We start from the raw sequence: 20,383 nt of genomic DNA, 5'->3' as shown, positions 1-20,383 counted from the left end.
CTCGTGTGGAATTTTAAATAAATCAAATAACAATATCAGAAAACTGAAAATTTTCAAAACAGTATATATTATTTACACTCCCTCCCTCCCCCCCTAAAAAAAAAAAAAACACTTTAATTTTCAATACACAAATGATTACGTCAAGTATAATAAAACATCTTATTTTATAAGAAAAATAAAATTTACCGCTGTCAGGTATTTTAAAAAAAAATATAAGACTGGTATTATTTGGTAATCATTTTTATTTATACTCCAGTTTTACCAGGACATACTACGCGTTCCGATACTTGTAATATTGGTTGGTATGTTATTAACCGTAGTCGATGTATTCTTACGATACTACAAAATGTTAGTTTAAAAATATATAAACAGTCAATTGAAATTGATCCTGTTCACTATTGTTATAAGTGTAATTCGCTGAATTTGATTCATAAAAGTTTATTATTGACTATTGAGTTTACATTGAAGTTAAATATACTAAATATAAAAATTGAATGTACCATTTCATAGGAATAATTTGAAATTTTAGTTTTATGATATCAACAGAGATTAGACTGATGCAAAATTAATTATGTATTTTTTATGAACGTTTCTAATAAGATGCGACTAAAAGTGATGTTATTCAACACGAGTTTTTCATTTTTAATTTCAATTTAATTTAATGTTAAAGTACTAAATTAGAATTTATATTCGTCAGTGGATAGGTTAATTAAATTTAAACTTTAAATTGATATTCATATAACACTATACATAACTATCATACTTAAAATTCAGCACATATTTTCTAACAATAATGTTATAAAACTATACAAGTTCAATATTTTTTCAGTTATTTCGATTAAAATATTACAAAGCACAAAATTTGAATACAAAATACTATAGTTTAATTACTAAAATTTTCAAAATTAAACTTTTAAACTATTGCATAGTATTTTATAAACTTAAAAAATAGACCGATGTACGTCAAAAAATATTATTTTTAAATTTATTTTTAATTACTTATAAATATATGTAATTTTTAAGTAATTGTGTTTCAATTAAAAATTACTAATACCCTATAAGATATAATTCAAATTAAATATTTATTTCAAAAATAGTTACCAACAATGATTTGCAGAACTTTTTATCGTTAAAATTTATAGCACTTGACAAACTAAGTTTCATTCATTTTGATTTATCATTGCTTTCAAACGTGTAGTAATAGTAGATTCAACTATATGATTTAACGAAAAAATGAAATGAATGAAAAACACCCGATCTCCATACATATTATACTGTTGTGTCATTACATTTTTTTTTTTTTTTTGATCTTTTAAACGTCCATGAATAAATTAAATGTTAATTTTAATAAAAAAAAAAATAGTTTTTGGACAAGTAAGAATAAAAGTTTAATTATTTTAATTTATTTGATTTTAAATAAAATAGTTGACATTTTTTTAAATATTAAACTTTCTTGGGTAAGAGTAATTATATTACATGAAACAGTAAAAACATATTTTATAGTAAAAAAAAAAAAAAAAACAATTCACTTTATTTATGACTGCTGTTATTAATGTATTTTACAATACCGATAAAAAAAAAAATAAATACTCACTGTAATAATACGTAGCACGAATGTCGACGTACCTATTCATTTTTAGAGAATTAAACGAGTAAGTATATTAATAACGAGTAAATATTGGAGTGGTTTAAAATTGCAATTCTATAAATAATGAACGTCGCCATATCGATACTTATTAAAAAGTATAAAAATAAAAAATAAAAATCATAAATTATTTTTATTTTTATTTTTTTAATTTTCTAATAATACAACGACTGCAGTTGTCGCACAACACAACTTATAAACAATAATTAATAATTAATTAATTCGAATTTATAGTTCGTTTCGTTTACGATAAAATATACTATAACATCGTCTGTGCATAAATCATATAATTATAATATATGGATTGTTTTTGATGATATTACCAGGCTACTAAGCGTTCGAATAATGTAGGGCGTTTATTCGTATATTGTCTATGAATAATAATATTTTATGAAATAACTATGTATGTATTCGGAATAATTTTGTGTTGTTATATAAGTGAAAATTTAACGCGGGCGTTTTTCAAACCAATTTTGGAGACAAATGTATCATATATCGAAAAGCGATATTTATTTGCATTGTACACGATCCGTCCCCCATTCGTCCTACCTTATGTTGCTCAATCGCTCCCTTGCGATTCGTCCTGCAGTACTAATTATGGCGTTAATATGCGTACGTTCGAACTGTGAAGGAGGGGTGAGTTTCTGGTGTGCATCACCTCCTGATATTGTTTGATCATCAATAAAAACTAATAAAATAGTCATGTCCCTCCCCCCCAAGTAAGGGTATTTATTCGTATTTATTTATATCCGTTATTACTAAAATGAAAAACAAGATCCATGTCATGACATAATATTATATAACGCGAAGGACGTGCTACATTTTAAATTTGTATGTAAAAAACCTTCGTCCATTATAGGGAGGAATCCCGTGAGCCAAAATAACCGTTCGGAATCATTATTTAGTTCTAATTCCTTCTGTGCGCAGGTCGATAAATAGTTTCAAACGGTTATTTATGTTTAATATAATGACGTCCGTCATCCCGTCACCGTTAAATGATTTCACATTATATACTACTGTATCGGTTTTATTCGTATTATTTTATTATTCCGATAATATTGATGTCGTGCAATTATCGAAACAGCGCGACTGTGTATGAGACCAAAAAAAAAAAAAAAAAACTCAATACCAGCTATGCTCGTTCGTACACGATAATTTATTGACATTACACGGTCTTGCTGCAGCTGGGAGAGAGCCGCGGATAAGTGACGAGTGAAAAAAAAAAATTATACCATATATCCACAACCCGGAATTCTGGTCGCGCACGCCTACCGTACCACGCGTCGTGTCCGCGGGTAAAGGCGTTTAGTGGCTGTTTATCGTAAAGTTTCCTTTTTTTTTTTTCTTTTTTTTTTCCCCCCGTCGGGGGAGGCAGCACAAACACACGCGCGCACGGTGCGGCAACAGCGCAGCTATAATATACAGTGGCAAAAACTTCGCGGCCGAGGTGGTAAACCGACGAGAGACCGTCGGCGGCAGCGGTGGTGGTGGTGGTGGTGGCGGCGGCGGCGGCCGAGTGTGTACAGCTTCGGTCCTTTTGCGCGCTGTCTGTCTGATCAGCCGTAGAAGCGTAGGCGTTTTCCGGACACGCCGGTCGATTTTTCTCTCTCTCTCTCTCTCTCATTCTCTTTCACCCCACTGTCGCACCCCCCTCCCGTGGCCCACCAACTCATCGCTCGTCTCGCCCGTAATACTTTTGCTGCCACCACGTTTTAACGGATCCCTTTTCCTCTCGCCGCGTTATAATATATACGAAAATATAAGGACTACTTGGCGTATTATACACAGAGTGTCGTTGCGGCGGTGACGTGTTGTTTGCCTCCGCTTAAACCATTTTTTTTTTCGTCCGTTTTTCCGTTGTTTTTTTTCTCTAAATTTTATTTTCGTCGTCAAGAAGAGGTCATGTCCCGGTCCACATCACTCTGTACGCGATATTATTACATAACATTGTATACGAGTACGAGGTGCATTTTTACGACAATCGCATTTTCTCGGTCAATTTCTTTCTTTAGCGTTTTTTAAAGTGCAATGACGTTTTGTTGACCAGAGATAGACGTTTTTATTTTATTATTATTATTATTATTATAATCATTATTTAATAACTCGGGGTAAGTCTCGAGGGATAAAACGTCACAGTCTAGTCTGAATGCTTCCATAATTAAATTTCACTATTATAATAATTATTTTTTTGAAGTCTTATACATTTTTTAAGCGATTGATTTGATAAGCTACAAATAAATAACGTTTTTCCGAAAATTTAGGTGCCAACATTTATATTTATACCAACCATTTCAACTAATAATTTACTAATATTCTATAAGTGTTTAATGTTTTACTCTGAGAAATAGTGCTGTAAAAATGCACAGGTTATTTAAAACTATTGTATTCAAACTTTTATATCTTTATTCGTGGATAAATAAAATTTTTATCGGGTTTTGGATACTTTATTTAAATTTGACTTCGTTTAAGGTAGTAGAACTGTACTTAAGCATACTTGTGAATAATAAATTTATGGGATTCTAACATCTATTAAGCATTTATGTATCCAAGTTCAATATTTTTGAAAAATTATTAGATTTTATTTTTAATATATCTAAGCTAAATATAGGTGTGGTTTAAAAATAAATATAAACCTAAAGAATTCATCATCGTAATCAGTCATTTGATTTTTCTTTTTTCACACAATCAATTATCGTGTCACTATAACATTTGAACGAATACACTGTTTAGAATTTCATAATTTATACGGTGGACAAAATTACGGTCAAAAAATAAGTAGCACCAATAAATGAATATATTATACTGCAGCTATGCCGTATTTATCATTATTTTTGTGTATAGATTTTTTGGCAAAGATACCAGTGACGTTGTGACTCGCCCCTGTCGTTTTATTGCAAAAGTTCACGCACCAGTGGCGCAATTTCAATGAAAAAATTGAGGATGTTGAAGCTCCTTATTTTTTAATCAGGTTTTTAATGGTAAAAATTATGAGTATGCTATTTTCAAAACTACGGTTGCTAATCGTCCTTAAACTCCTCTCCAATTTACGTCTTTATCACGAATGTTGTTGGTGATTTGTGAATAAATAGCGTTCACATATTATTACACGAGCAGTGTGAATTTCTCGCATTATCTGCTAAAAACGTTTTTACACCCAATCGACGGCAAAACAAAGGCAGGATTACTAAAGTGTGTACACATACATACACACATTGATTGTACCGAAGTCGCCGCCCCTGTCGAAGTTAGCGACTTTTCCAACGAGAATATTATACGCGTAATTAACGCTCGTTTATATAATATATTTGTGTTTATGTGTGTTAAGACATGTCTAATTCCGTATGTATAATATATTACAAGAACGGTCCCACTCGACAACGTGCACATGTCGATCCACTCAAAACGTTTTGTAATCCGCATTATTACTGTACGTACGGACGCATAAAATGTAGAAATTGAATAATATAGGTATGTAATATTTTTTTCGATGTTATTATTATAATAAATTACGCTGAACAGACGGTTGCACGATCGGAAAACGCATAGTTGATAATAATATAATAGAACTTCACGGCAGCTCCAACATTATATAGGCGGCACGTATTTAAATAAAATTATTATAATACAATATCATACCAATCGATTACTATGAGTAATTCAAATAAATACAGGATGATTCATCTCGCATCATTCCACCAATATTTTCCCCCTTAAATAATGTATTTATGGAATTGTGATTTTTGAAATTTTCTAGTATACTTTAATCAAAAATAAAATTTCGTTTAATGTAATATAGTCGAAAAATTTGAGTTTTTAAATAGTAATAATAATAGAAAAATAATACATTTTAGTTTGTTACATTATCACCAAACAGCAGTTTTGATGCCCTGTAATATTGATCTGCGTGTTCGGCATATTAGTATAAAACATATAATTCTATATTAAATAAATTGTTATCGCATATTTGTACTGTTGTTATTTCAAAGCAAATTATAATACAGGTACTGAGTGATTACCTAAATCAAAATTGCTCATTCCAATATTTTTCTTTCATAATTTCTTGAAAAAAAAAAATCATTTTTTTTTTAAGAATTTGCAGTAAAATACAGTGATTGAGAAAAAAAAGAGTTGACAAGACACTCATACAATTTTATAGAAAAATCCAAGTATCTGAAAATGTGGTATTAAAACAGTAAAAGTTTACATATTTTGTTTAAAAGATAATATATTCGATAATATTGAAATAAAATCCACACAAAAATACAAAAATAAGGGGATATGACATGACAAAAAAAAAAAAAACCAGTCGCTATTGTTTTTTTTCTTTTTTTTTAAACTCAAACACCGTTAATTTGTCAATAAAACCCACGCGATTGAATCACAGTGATAAAATCCTACAAAAATTGATTGGCCGTCTGTTATATATAAAGAAGGATGAGCATTATACCGTGGAACTGACGGGTTTTAGTTTCAATGCGAAAACGTACCTACCTATAGATACTGCATTTGTGTGTGTGTGACACTTACGATTGATTTTCGCCATCCTGCTGTGCTCAATGTTTCTGTATAATATTATTTACCCAGTTATCCGGTTGAATATATACCAAAAATGTACGTCAGTTGTTTATTTTTACCTTTTAAATTAAAATCGTTAAAGTTTATGAAATAAACATTTTTATTTTTAATAAAATGACAAAATCTAATACACACGTACTCACATGAAACCATATAGGGTATAAAGGGAATTCCACATAGTAGATGTTAATTTTTTCCGCTCAACCACTAACCACGTAATCCCTCACCTCGTTAACAAAAAAAAATAAAAAATATATGTAAATATAACTGCAGTAATACATACATTTCCAATTCTATCTTAAAATCGATAGCTATTGAAACATATTATTTATAAGTAAGTACATATGAATTTATAATAATAAATTATGGGAAAAAAACTAACGATTATGTTTATGATTTAAAGTTTATATTGAATTCAATAAATACGCATTTGTTGAATTTTTCAATACTAAAATAACGCGTTATTGATAAAATTAATTCAATTTAACAATGAAAAATATGTTTGATGAAATTAATAATATATGTACCTACTTACTCCGTTAAGTAGTAGCGCAATTTTAATGAAAACCTTAGGTTGCTAGTCAATCGGGGAGGGAGGAGATTGCATCTATGTGTATTGGTAAAGTTAAACCATTATAGAAAATTTATTTTTTTTTTTTTTTTAATTAATAATTATATTTTTCAACCCATATAGGCGGTAAAAAAATATATAAATAAATGTATATTAATGATATGTATGTATTAGTATTTTGAATCATATACAATATAATCTCTATAAACTTAAATCACTGATTTTTCATGGAGTTATTTTTGAGATTTTTGTAAATAGGTTAATATTATGCATCATAATTCATAATGTCATGATTAAAATATATTGTTTTTTAATATGCATGGTGAAATGTGTAATAATACACCTGGACTTCCAAAATAGCCTCCAATGTTCAACTTCACCCGAATACACAAATAGAATAGAACAATGGCTAATCTAATTTATTATATAAATTGTTTGTGGTACGGTTAAGGTATAGGAAGTAATACACATAGTTAAACTAATCCATGTCACATACCTATGCATTACAATAGTTTATAATATGTGCAAACAATATCTGAGTCTTTCATTTATTTATCCTATTCAATAAGTCATTATTAAGTTGTAATACGTATAGAGAAGGGATTGAATTTTCTTCATGTAATAAAAATCTGAAGAATATACTTAATTATTATATAATAAATTATATGCTTATAAAAATGTAAAAATATTTTATATAAATAATTTATTAGTCATAGGTATTATACTGTATATTAAATATACATCATAATCAGCTTCCATTTTTAAAATACGTGAATTTTATCCACCTGTTTAATTTTAATGAAATTCTATTTCTAATACATTTTGATACATATTATGCTTTTAATCAATCATCTACTCGAATGTAAAACTATTTGTATTTCTGCCAGAATAATATGAACACATTTACCGTGATAGATTCTTAATTAATTTAAAAAAAAAAAAACTGATCTAATTTCACGTGATAATTTTTTTTTGTTTGTTTAATATATTATTGTCCTGTAAAAAATAAAAATAGAATTTGATTGTAATTTATAAAGTAATTTTTCTGTGTTATTATAATTTATTCAAGCTATACTTAAATAGTAGTAATTTTATAATATAAAAATATTTATTAAAACCATATTTTAAATTTTTTAACAATAAAAACGTATTTTTTCTATAAATATTTTTAACCATTTTAAGTTTTAAAATAATACGGTCAAGTTTTACTATTGGGTAGCCATTGTTTAAGGTGTTTTAAAATTTTGAATAATTGGTGAACTATAATGTAGTTGAAAAATTATTTAGAACTCTGTTTCCTAATAATTGTCAAGATTTCATTTAGTCCATTTTATCACAATTAATCTACAATTTTTAATTTTTATTCAAAAATTGTATTACAATTAATTATGGTAAATTTTAAATTGCGTATTTGCTAGTTCTGACTATTAACCAATATAAATTAGCTATAAATGATAATGTATTAAATAAATATTTGAGGTTTAAAGTAGAAATCGTTTTTTCAAAAAAAAAAAAGATGATATAAAAATTGAATTCTCAATTAATTAAAATTATATAAAAACAATCGCTCGTACTCATTTATATTTATCTATAAAAGCACGTTGAAAAATACATTAAAAGAATAAATACTTTAGTGATTTTATTTTAACTTAATACACGAATAGTATTATATATATTTAGATATGTAATACATATTTAACAAGTATACTGTGCACTATTAAGTTATTATATAGTTTATATAGCTTATAAGGCCTTTGTTTTAATGTTCAACTATAGGTTAGGTAATACATTTTTAAGCAATACATTAAATTATGACTTTATCAAAATGAGTATTTAAAGTGTTTTAAATGTTCTTATTTATGATTAAAAATTATAATTATAATCAATAACAATATAATTTATTGTAAAACATAACAATTAATTACCATAACTTAAACAAAAAAATAATAAGGAAAATATCTATAATTAATTCAAATTGATGAAATGAATGATATATAATGTATAGTATATCCAATTAATAATAAGACAAATCAATACTATTAAATGGAAGAAACTTTGCTCAGAGTGTTATTAAATGCAAATTATCTGAGAATTGGTTGAGGATACAATATATAATAACCGTCATATTATTATCTATTTCTGATTTCCTACGTTATATAACGTTCTATGAAATAATTTAAGTACGAAAATCAATTGACAACTTAAAATACTACAAACAGAATTTAAACATGATTAGTTTATTAATATAATATAGAGATTAAAAATAAAACAAATTAATTTATAGGATAAAGGGATAGTCATTTTTTTAAATTAGGTAATTTAATTTTTGTGCTATACGTCCTGTAGTTAAAATAGAACATGATATATAGTTTACAATACTATCTATTTACTAAATGGGATTTAATATTTATCAAATATAAGTAATCGTATTATACATGACCGTTGGTATATTTTTTAATTTATCACGTGGAGTATAAAAATCGTAACTTTATTTTCTTGACTCCTGATTTATTTATTTAACTTAATTAATCACATAAAAAAGTTAGTAATCAAAACAACAGATAATTTTTACGTATCGGTATTCGGTACCGATTATATTTTATGACTACAAATCCATAACATTTAAATTTTTCATAAAAGTAACTGTAGTAGGTATAAAATCATAAATACTGGAAGCAATAATATATGAATCATCTATTCAAGTAGTAACATGTTGTTTTCATTTAAAGAATGATGAAGTGAGTACGGGTTACGAAGATTTTCCATGCTTTAGTATAGTTTGGCCAATTGATTTATGATTTTATGAGTTTTTTATCAAGTGGTGTTACATTTTTCTTTTTTTCATAATGAGATATTTCTACTTTTTTTTTTTTAATGGTATGTTTTATATTTATTAATTTTACTTTAAAAAGTACTTTATTTCAATACTTTTACCGTAATTTCATTATTTTAACTCTGATAATATTACACAATAATATCGATAAGTGACTCTAAAGTAACAAATTTTGGTTTATTTTTATAACATTTTAATAAAAGGCAATTTGATTATTAGAAAATATAATTTACCTAAGCACAAAAAAATATTAAGTGGATTTTGAATATTCTAATTCGTAATCAATATTAACTGTAATGTTGAGAGTATTTGATAACAATTTTTATTTTCTAAAGCTTTTACGTGTGAAATATAGTAAAATCTACCTTTTTTACGTCCATCAATAAAATCAACTAAGTCGTACATAATGTTTTTTATATTTAAAAAAAATCGAATTAAATATGAAATGCACATCAGATAAATTAGGACACTTTTTAGAATTTCACTTCCTAATTTCTAAATATTTGATACCAAATATTCAAAATTATTTAATTATTTAAAAATTACTCAAGTTAAATTAAAAAAAGTATCCTCGTTGATTTAATGCACACTTTACTCTAAATTTGATCCATTTTAATATTATTTCTTTTTATCAATCGTACTTATGTTAGAAAAATTGGTAAATTTACTATGTTGCTATGTCAGACACAGGGACAACAAATATCGGTACTCAATCAAAAATTATGAACAATTTAAATCGAAATATTTATAAATCATGTGTTAAATAATTAGTGGCTTAATGTATTTTTAAAAGATTGATATAACAAAAAATATTTCTATTTTTGAAATAATTGAAAATATTTTGACTATTATTATTAGGCATAAACATTTTACAGTTAATATAGTAATTAAATAGTTTATTATTATAAAAAAAAAACAATATTTTTTGCATGAAATGAAATATAATTATTTTTTGAATAATTCTAGCTTTATTATTATATTAATTACAGTTTTAATATAAAAAATAATTCGTTCTCCGTGATGTCTATAATATTTTTAATATTTATCTATGAATAATAAATAATTATGATACTTATAAATACTGGCCTAATATGCAATATCAAAATACGTTTTGAATGTAATTAATGTTCATCAATAAATTAATAAACTAGTAAATAATAAACTTCTTTGTAACTACTTTTCTAAATCTATAAAAAAAAATTCCATCCATAATAATTGATATTTCATTTAATTATAATATATTGATACGATATACCATTAAAGTATTAAAAAGTTAAAATATAATTATTCAAAAGTAATTTAAGTTACCTACTTTATACAGTATTTAAATTATAGTGCATTATAAGATATTTGTTTTTTGCACACAATTTATAAATTTTTAATGAAAACATGTTTAAGTGTTTACATTATTTAGATACTTAATAAAACGAATCGCTTTTTAAAAGATGCAGTTAAAATTACGATTAAATAAAATATGGCTTTCAAATTAGTTTTCACAGCGTTTTTAAATTCAAGACTTAATTTTAGTTTGATTATCAACACAGATACTATACCTAAGATATCCATTTCTTTTTTTATTGCTTCATGGGTTCAAGTCTGTATAGTTATCACAGAAATAATTATTGCCCATTCAAATTAAATATGACTACAAATTGCTTACATTTATTTTCAAAGGTGTTTAAATGATGAGCTTAGTAATGGAGTATAATGTATGAAAAAAAAAAAAAAGAATAACTTTATGACAATACTGGTTATCAAAATAATAGTTAGTTATAGATATTACTAAAAACCATATCAATATTTTATGTAATACTTAATTTTTAAATTTTTATTATTTATAAATTCCAATTATAATAAAAATTAAAAACTGATATGTCTTTTTAAAATAATTTTAAACTTTTTACTTTTATTAAAATAACACGTAAATTCATAAAATTAAGTATTTAAAATATTTTGGTGCAATTTTATTTTTATTAATGATTGTTTTTTAATTAATAAGCTCAAACAAACCACCACAATGGCTATTCGTAATATACAATTATGTTTCATTATCATTTTTAACGTTTTAGATATTTAGAATCCTTAATTAATACATTATATTGTTAATTTTTTTGTATATTTATTCTAGTCTGAGTTATATGAATGCAAATTTAGATATGTTTTTATGCAGAATATATTATAAACAATATAATGCAGTTAAATACAATGAGTTGAACGATTTTCTGTTTTCGTACCTAATTGTATAATCGTGGCTATGAAAAAAAAAAAAAATAGAAAATAACTATACTTCTATACTTAATCTATAAAATAAATATTTTAGATTTTAAGCGGACCAACGAATGTATTTTATTATACAATAATGTGTATACCTATATATTTAAAGGTTTCAATCTTTAAAATCTAGTGTGGTTTTTGGTAAAAATTGAAAGATCTTATTGATACTTTTAAGAGATAAAAAATAAAAAAATATTTAGTATTTTTTAAATAATCAAAAAAAAAAAAAAAACAAAAAAATTAGCGAGAAATAGGAATTTTTACGTAAAACTAACTTTTGATAAAATCAATTTATTTTTTTGATGTAACTCAAAAATAATCGACTTAGAGACTTGAAACTTTTCCCTAATATTTATATTAATGTTTGCTAGATATAATATAATTAAAATAATAATAATATAGTTCAAAATTTTCGACTTATTTGTACGGCTTATAGATATTTTAAATTAATAATGTTTACTAATAATAATAACAATTTTAGTTATATATTTTTCTTTAATTCAAGAATATTTTCTTGGATTTTTTAAACTTTTACAACATATATTATTATATTTTACTATACACAATGACATTTTAAATGTTTTAAGATTACTTATTTTCAATACATATGATAAACTGATAGGCCATCGTTACTCATAATCGTTTTTTGAATACAATGATTTATCATTGAGTTCAATTCCAACTCATCTATTACAATGGCTTGACTAACTAAATGATGAAGTACACACGACACCTATTATAAAGTTAAGCGGTTGCTTACTTGACCACTCTATTCAATTAATTAATTAATATCATAAATTTAAAAACAATTTTATAACTGATACTTACGGTAATATATTGTAGTGTTCTATGATGTGCGACTTAAGTAGTATAATATGATAAAATATTTAGATTCATTATCTATCATCTACAGAATCACTTGTTGACAACACAGTATTACTTAATTTTATCTTATGGATGGTCAAATAATTTAAAATTTAAACACATAATTTAAACTATATACAATATTCATATATATGTGTAATACGCCTAAAAATTTCAAAATTAAATTTAAAAAGAAACATACATCAGCATTACGGATACACATACACACACATATAGGTATATATATAAATATACTGTATGCTGTACAATAATAATAATATAATAAATTTACACGTTTGAGAATTTAAATTAAAATATATATCAACTTAATTATTAGTTACAATTATTCATTCAAATATAATAAATTATGACAACGTATATATTAAACAATATTATAATCACGAATATGTATAGAGTTAAGTAATTTAGAAGTGCACTATAAATTGGCCGTTCTTTAAAATTTTTCTTTGATCTTTTTTATTTTTTTTTACTTTTTTATTTAATTACGTAGATACTCTACTTATATTATTTTTCTGATTGTACTTGTGTTACTTGACTTTGATTTAAGTACCTACCAACATTATATATTATTATTCTAATGTCTTTTAAAATTTCAAACATTTCAATTACTATATTATTTTCATCTATTTATTTTATAAACGTTTTTAATTTGAAATATAAAAGTACAATATCATGTCAACCGTCAACGATTTTATTTTATACTTTATGTTATAATAGTATTTTATTTGTTAAAAAAATTTACGAGAAAAGAAACTTACGAGTAATCTCTATTGTCTAAGCCTTTTATATTAAAAAATTTATGTTGAAAAATCAAACCAATTATTTTAATTTTAAGAAATTAAATTCTTGTTCGTGGAGGTATTTCATTTAGATTTTTGATACTTAAACATTTTTGTATTATTATTTTCATAATGTTTATATTTATTTATATATTTATTATAATGATAAATATTTAAGAATTAAGAATTCTGAGTCAATAAGTTTGAATTCTAGGAATTTATATAGTATATTATCCATCTGCCATTAAAAGTAACTATACTATTAACAATATTAAAAAAAAAAAATGTTGTAATTTATTATATAATTGAATTAATTTCATAAAATTATTAATATTTAATGTGAAAAATGTGTACCTTTGCATGTATAAATTGTTGTAACGAGATCGTTATAATGTATGATTATAAAAAATAAAAATTGAAAATATTTGTTAAGCTTACATTAGTAATTAGGAAATAATGTATTTTTGTTTGTCAATTTATATTAAATATTTATTAGGTATGAAATAAAACAATAATTTTCTATATTTGATAATATTTTAATATTTACCTACAAATTATAATACAATAATTACATTATAATATTGATTACCTATTTTATATAATATTACAATGTTCATATTTTATCATACTGTATCATTATATAGTTATAATTATTAGCTTATTTAATGTATTTTTAATAATATTTTCACCTACAAACTTTACATGCAAATATATTATAATACGATGCATTCATGAAGATATATAAGCGTAATAATAATAGCTTCATAAATCATTCGAGCTATGCAATCAGAAAATAAAAAATAAAATCTTTAATGGTTATCATGACAAAAATAGAAAATAAAATTTCACCTCAGAATGAGAAGATTATATAATGATATCATTCATCATCGAATTATAACTCTATATTTTCGAACAGTTATAGATAAAACATATTATTATATTGATTAATTTATTGTTATCTACTACATAACTATAACAGTATTGTTATTTTTTATAAATAGTTTTGATTAATTATTTGTTACTTAATTAAAACATGAAAATCCGATTTTCAGAAATTTTTAAACATGAAGTTATATCATATTTGCAGTTATATTTGTATAAATTAATTTCAAATAACAACGTATTCCAAAAAATTATCTCTATTTAGATTCAATGTGTACTCGTTACTGTAATTGTTAAATCAAAAATAAATATATTAACAATTTTTAATCTAAAATATATCCTAAAAACTATAACTATTTATTATTACGTGTAATGTTACAATATTTTAGTAAGCATACTAAGAATTTTATGAAATATTATAAAATTTGAAACATAATCTAAGCAATATATAAACAGCACTTACATTTTATTAAACATGACGTGATTTATTAAAGATGTATATTATGGAATTAATTAAAATTAAAATCACTAAGTTTCTTAATAAATATCATGAATTAAGTCATCGTAATAATATCATCACTTATACATATATAGTTTTCAATGTTAATGTAGAACATTAATAGTTTTAATGATTACCTACTTCTTATTAAATGTTTACAATAATTTGTATAATGAATTATTTCATCATATTTATCTTTTTCAATAATATCAACTGAGATAAACTCTATGTACGTGACCTTATCATTATTTCAATTCAAAATTGGTACTAAAATAGAGTTCATTTAAAGTATTTCATGAAGTATTAATTGTAAAACTGTTCATAAGTAAGTATAGTATTTGTGGTACAAAACAAAACCATTAAACGGCGTCTTAGATAGGCAAATTAGGTCCACCCTTGACATAAATTATTGCTTAAATGATATTACGTATCTAATACGATATTATGCTAAACAGTAAACACATATTCACATACCAGTATGCTACAATGGCTAAATTCATCAAAGCTATTCGCCCAACTGGGTCTACCTTCCTTAACTAATGGATTTAACAGAAATCCTAAGGAGAATTGGACTTTTACCAATTAGTCTTTACAATGTTTGAGTTTAATAAACTGAGTACTAGATGGTTTCTCTATCTATGCCACATACTTGAAGTAAGAAATTCTTGAACCAAAGTACATTAAATCTTTGTATCTGGTATTTATTATAATGAAAAATTAGTTATTTAATCAAAGTATTTAATTTGAATTTAAAATAAAAATAATATGATAAGTAAAAAAAAATAATAATTATTATATATATTTTGTATTATAATTATTCAAAATATTTTATAAATAGTATGAAATTTTATATTAAATTTGTAGATAAAATGATCAAACAACTTGTAAAAACATTTTTTATTTAAAGTTTAAAAAGTAACTAAAAAATATAAAATAGTATTTTAATATATACCTAATAGGTAAAGCAATTTTTGAGGAATATTTAAAAATTCTTTATGAATTGTAAAGTATTTTTTAATATATAGTTTTCCAATATAAGTGAACAAAACCAAATATTTTTATTATAAATATATTGTTATGTAGATATATGTTTTTAGCTAAAATTATATATACTCTAGCATCTTTATTAAATAAGATACATCATAAATAAAATTAATTTTGAGTATAGTATTTATTTTATTATTATGCTAGTAAACAATATTCACTTAAACATAGAAAATATCATTCTATGTCATAAAATCTGATATATTCAAAAAAAATTTAACTACCTATCTTAGAAAAATAATTTTAAATGTTTTTTCAAAGTATAGATAAAAGTTTAGTTTTTATAAATGATACTATATTATTAAGCCAAGACAAAATTATTTTAATGAAACCAAAATATATTATAACAAAAACAAGTTAAGCAATATTTATAATGAAGTATAACTTTTACATTATTATAATGAGTAATTATTACTAAATGAGAGTGATAAGAAATTTTATTTTGTACTGAATTTTTTTTCTTTGTTTTTTTAATACTATCAATACTTATAATTTAAAAGCTTAAATAACTTCTTCTATAATTAGAAAACTCTGATATTAATGCTTTAATTTTCGTTCTAAAAAGTACCTACATTTAGTAATTATTCCATTATATTCTATAATCTGAATTTTGAATATTATACTTCAATAAAATATATTAAGTAAACTTAATAATTTTTAGTATTATTGATTATAAACACTAGTATATATAATATAGTGTGGTCTGAAGGGTTAAGTAATTACGTAATCTAGGTATAATATTATAGATAAATATATCTTTTTAAAACTTTTTAATCAATTATGAATTAATTCTGTAATTTATAATTGTAATTAAAAAGTAGATAATTTAAAAAGTTATAAATATGTTTAACCAGCATAATATGAAGTATTACAATTTCACAGGGTTTTCAGTAAATAAAGTATTAATATGTTATATAATTTATTATTATACACACACACACACCGCTAGTGTTTAAAATTAATTGATTAATTATTAAATAAAACGAATGTTTTAGAGGCTAATTAAATATTTCCCTTTTCTAAAGAAGTTATTTTAAATACACACTTTTTAATTTTTTCTTATAATTTTACATTTTTAATATCTATGCATAGTGACGTAGCTAAATTAGTTATAATATTTTAGTTAATGCAAGCAATATATTATACGTTGAATGATCAGTGAATGAAATGTTTTAGACTTGAAGCAAGTTTGGTTATTTATTATCAATTTGATGGTAAGTTGGGAAGTTTTGCGGTTGAAAGTAGGCATTTTCGTGTAAAGCCGTAATACAGACCGATGAGGCGCAAGCGTGACCTTAAACTGAAAACAAAGCAGTATTAAATCCGTAGCTAAATAATACTGTAATATTTAAGTAGTAAAAAGAAATAAAAATCAAAAAAACCGTACAAGACGCAAGATTTGACTACGATATCAATTATTCTTATTATAATTGTGGGTTTTTAGAATAACGATTGAATAATATTATAATACAACCGTTTTATATAATTGTGGTTAGATCGTATACTCGGTTTCTTCGTAGTCAGTGTGGCATTGGTGTTTTATTAAGCTAACGCCATACCATTTTAACACACTTCAGTTTGTGTACAGTGCCTTCGCTTTTATTACCAATATTATACACGATATTATTATAATTATTATTGCGTTTTCGCGTGAAACTCGATCGAGGAAAATCTTATACATAGGTCAATCACTGTTTTGTACGACTAAAAATAACATATTAAATTATAATTCTATAAGACGTATCGTCACGCATTAAAAAATATTTTTTCAACCATAACATTTAATATTAAAATTATTTATAATTGTATAAATGGTACGATTATACGATTAATACATTAGTGTCGCGCGTAATATTATTAGAACACACGTACTGTGGTCACGTAAGCACGAAGCAAAACAGACAATTAAATTGTTCTCGGTGGGTGGAATAATGTACATGTACTTCTTACGATTTTGGCTTTTAAGAAAAATCTATTGTACGAAACGTATCCGGGAAAGTGGGAGGCATTAGTGTCAACGAGCCCTCTAAAACTAAACCTACACAATTACGTGCGATCGTTATAGATGCTTTGACCGGAACAGTAAAACTAAATAAACTAAACGATAAGTTATAAAATTCAGGTTAGTAGTGTTAATTCAAAAGAGCTCAACGCAAGTTTGAGTGCGCGTGTGATTTTCATATAGATTGCAAACTGAATCTCTGGTCGTAATTAGCGACATATACTGATAGAATAGACGAAATACTATTAGATATGTGTAATCAGTTTTTTCAGTATTTTAATAATATTATCGTGCTATACAACGAGAACCGCAAACAATAAAAAAAAATACGTGCACGCACATACCTATACTCTTTAAAATATAGGCGGAGATTATAGAGTAGGGGTTACGATTTTTTCGCCAATGACGATTATGGACAAGAAAATTTTACTCGCGTATTTCGGAAGATCGTAAACATTTTGTGAGGATCGTCTCTTACCCATAAATCACACCACGATTTCTCAGAATACACGAGTCACACATACCTCAGACTTTACGAACAATTTTTTATACGTCGAAGACGTTGCGGTGTTACGTATACATAGCAGCCGTATATGGGTGGTAATCGGTGGTGTTAGAAAATGTCAAATTATTATCATACTCACTCGGTTCAACAACAGCGACGGCGACGACGGAACGTTTGCGGACGATGTACCTGTTTGAGACGTGTCCGTCGACGACGACGTCAGCGGGCGGACAGCTGTTTTGTCGGATCGCGTTACGACGGCGGCGGCGGCGGCGGCAGGCCCGGAAACCGCTTGTGGCCATCGCCCGAACGCGCCGGAAAGAACCGACGGCAATGGATATCTCGACGACACCGACGGCGGATAAGACGACACGGACAAGGCCTGCACACTCGTATTGCGATCACTGCTGCGAATAGGTACAATAATGACAACAGCAATAATGATATTATTATAGTACGCGACGGACGGTTTGCCAGCGATTAAACGCACCACCGCCGGCACACTACAACGCGTTCGCGGGCGTCGTCGTCGTTGTCGTCGTGTTGGGCACGCCAAACGACAATAAATAATATTGACGTGTACCTGTGTTATATCTCACGCGTTATCGCCGTACACCGACCGCTGAACACTACGACGACATCGTAATAGGTGACAGTGACGCAATGATGATGACAATAATAACGAAACTTCAGGCGCTGTGCTGCGGACACGTATCTGTCGATACTGTTATTCTTATTCTTATTATTCTTATATTATTATTGTTGTTGTTGTTGTTGTTGATGTTGTTGTCGTTGTTGTTGTCGATGCCGTAATAACTCGTAATAAGCCTCTGGTGCGCCTGCAGTATAACAGTGCGACGAAATCCGTGTCACGTCACCGGCGGAAGCGTAACAGTACGTACGGTCGCGATTGCAATGATTACGGAACACCACCGTTACCGCCATCGCGGTGTCGATAATATTGCGTTTTTCATGACGACGTCGGAGTACTCTGTAAGAACGACACGGCGACGAAGACGACACGATTATAACGCGACGCGATTGCGGTTACGTTCAGCGACGGCGCGGTAGTTCTTCTCCAGCAGTCGTTTTTACGGCCTCGGTCCGCACCACCGCCCGCACCGGATATTCGCGCTCGCCGTCGGCGTACAGATTTCGGTCGCGTTCGTCATTATACGCGAAACGCACGACGTTCGCGCGGCGCCGGCGCCACGGTCCCGCCGCCGCCCCGCTGGACTCGCCCGATCTCCGTCACCGCCCGGGCGGCGGACGGCGCCGAAAAATCAATAGCGGCCACTCACACTCGCGCACGAAACACGAAAACACGCGCGCGCGCGCGCGCGCACGCCTCCATCGCTGTGTACAACACACGTCCTATGCACTTTCGGGGAGTCGCGCTCGCATCCCGTCGCCGACACATCTACGGTGTACGCCGCCACCACCACCGCCGCCGCCGCCGCGAGTCCGTTACACCGTATACATACATATATCTGTGTGTGCTGCGTGCTTGTTGTGTGGATATGTGAGCAGAGAACGGTGAATTGAAAAATCTTTTAATTTTTCGTTTTCGTTTTTCCGTCTTCTGTGGGGATCCTCCTTAACCCGCGCTCCCGCGGTATGATTTGCGAACAAATAAAATTTTTATAAACCCAAAACTATATTTATTATTGTATTACATACCGATGCGTGTTTATATACATATAATATGCACATGTTATTATACTCGCACAACCCTATCCGTTCGACAATTTCTCTTTTTTGTATATTTATTTATTTATTTACTTTTTTTGAGGTGGGAGAGGGGTTGATTGCGCGTATACTGATACGTTCGTATACGAACGCGTTAATACACTTATAAACACAGACCTCGAAGTACATTATACACCGCG

The 20,383-nt window shown here is 26.9% G+C and overlaps 1 protein-coding gene across 2 annotated transcripts in view; it reads right to left on the bottom strand.

Annotated features, from left to right (window-relative positions):
• LOC112593083 (inactive rhomboid protein 1) overlaps positions 1 to 19,648 on the bottom strand; it is a 59,606-nt gene extending 39,958 nt beyond the window's left edge. For both annotated transcript variants that reach the window (XM_025337342.1, XM_025337343.1), the window contains exon 1: positions 18,634 to 19,648. The gene's annotated coding sequence lies outside the window, so the exon portion shown is untranslated. The remainder of the gene's footprint in view (positions 1 to 18,633) is intronic.
• Between the last annotated feature and the right edge of the window lie 735 nt (positions 19,649 to 20,383).

Source organism: Melanaphis sacchari, unplaced genomic scaffold, assembly GCF_002803265.2.
Source record: "Melanaphis sacchari strain LSU unplaced genomic scaffold, SCAv2.0 Contig1_pilon_pilon, whole genome shotgun sequence".
NCBI classification, from domain to species: domain Eukaryota; kingdom Metazoa; phylum Arthropoda; class Insecta; order Hemiptera; family Aphididae; genus Melanaphis; species Melanaphis sacchari.
This window is presented reverse-complemented; position numbering and strand designations above follow the sequence as displayed.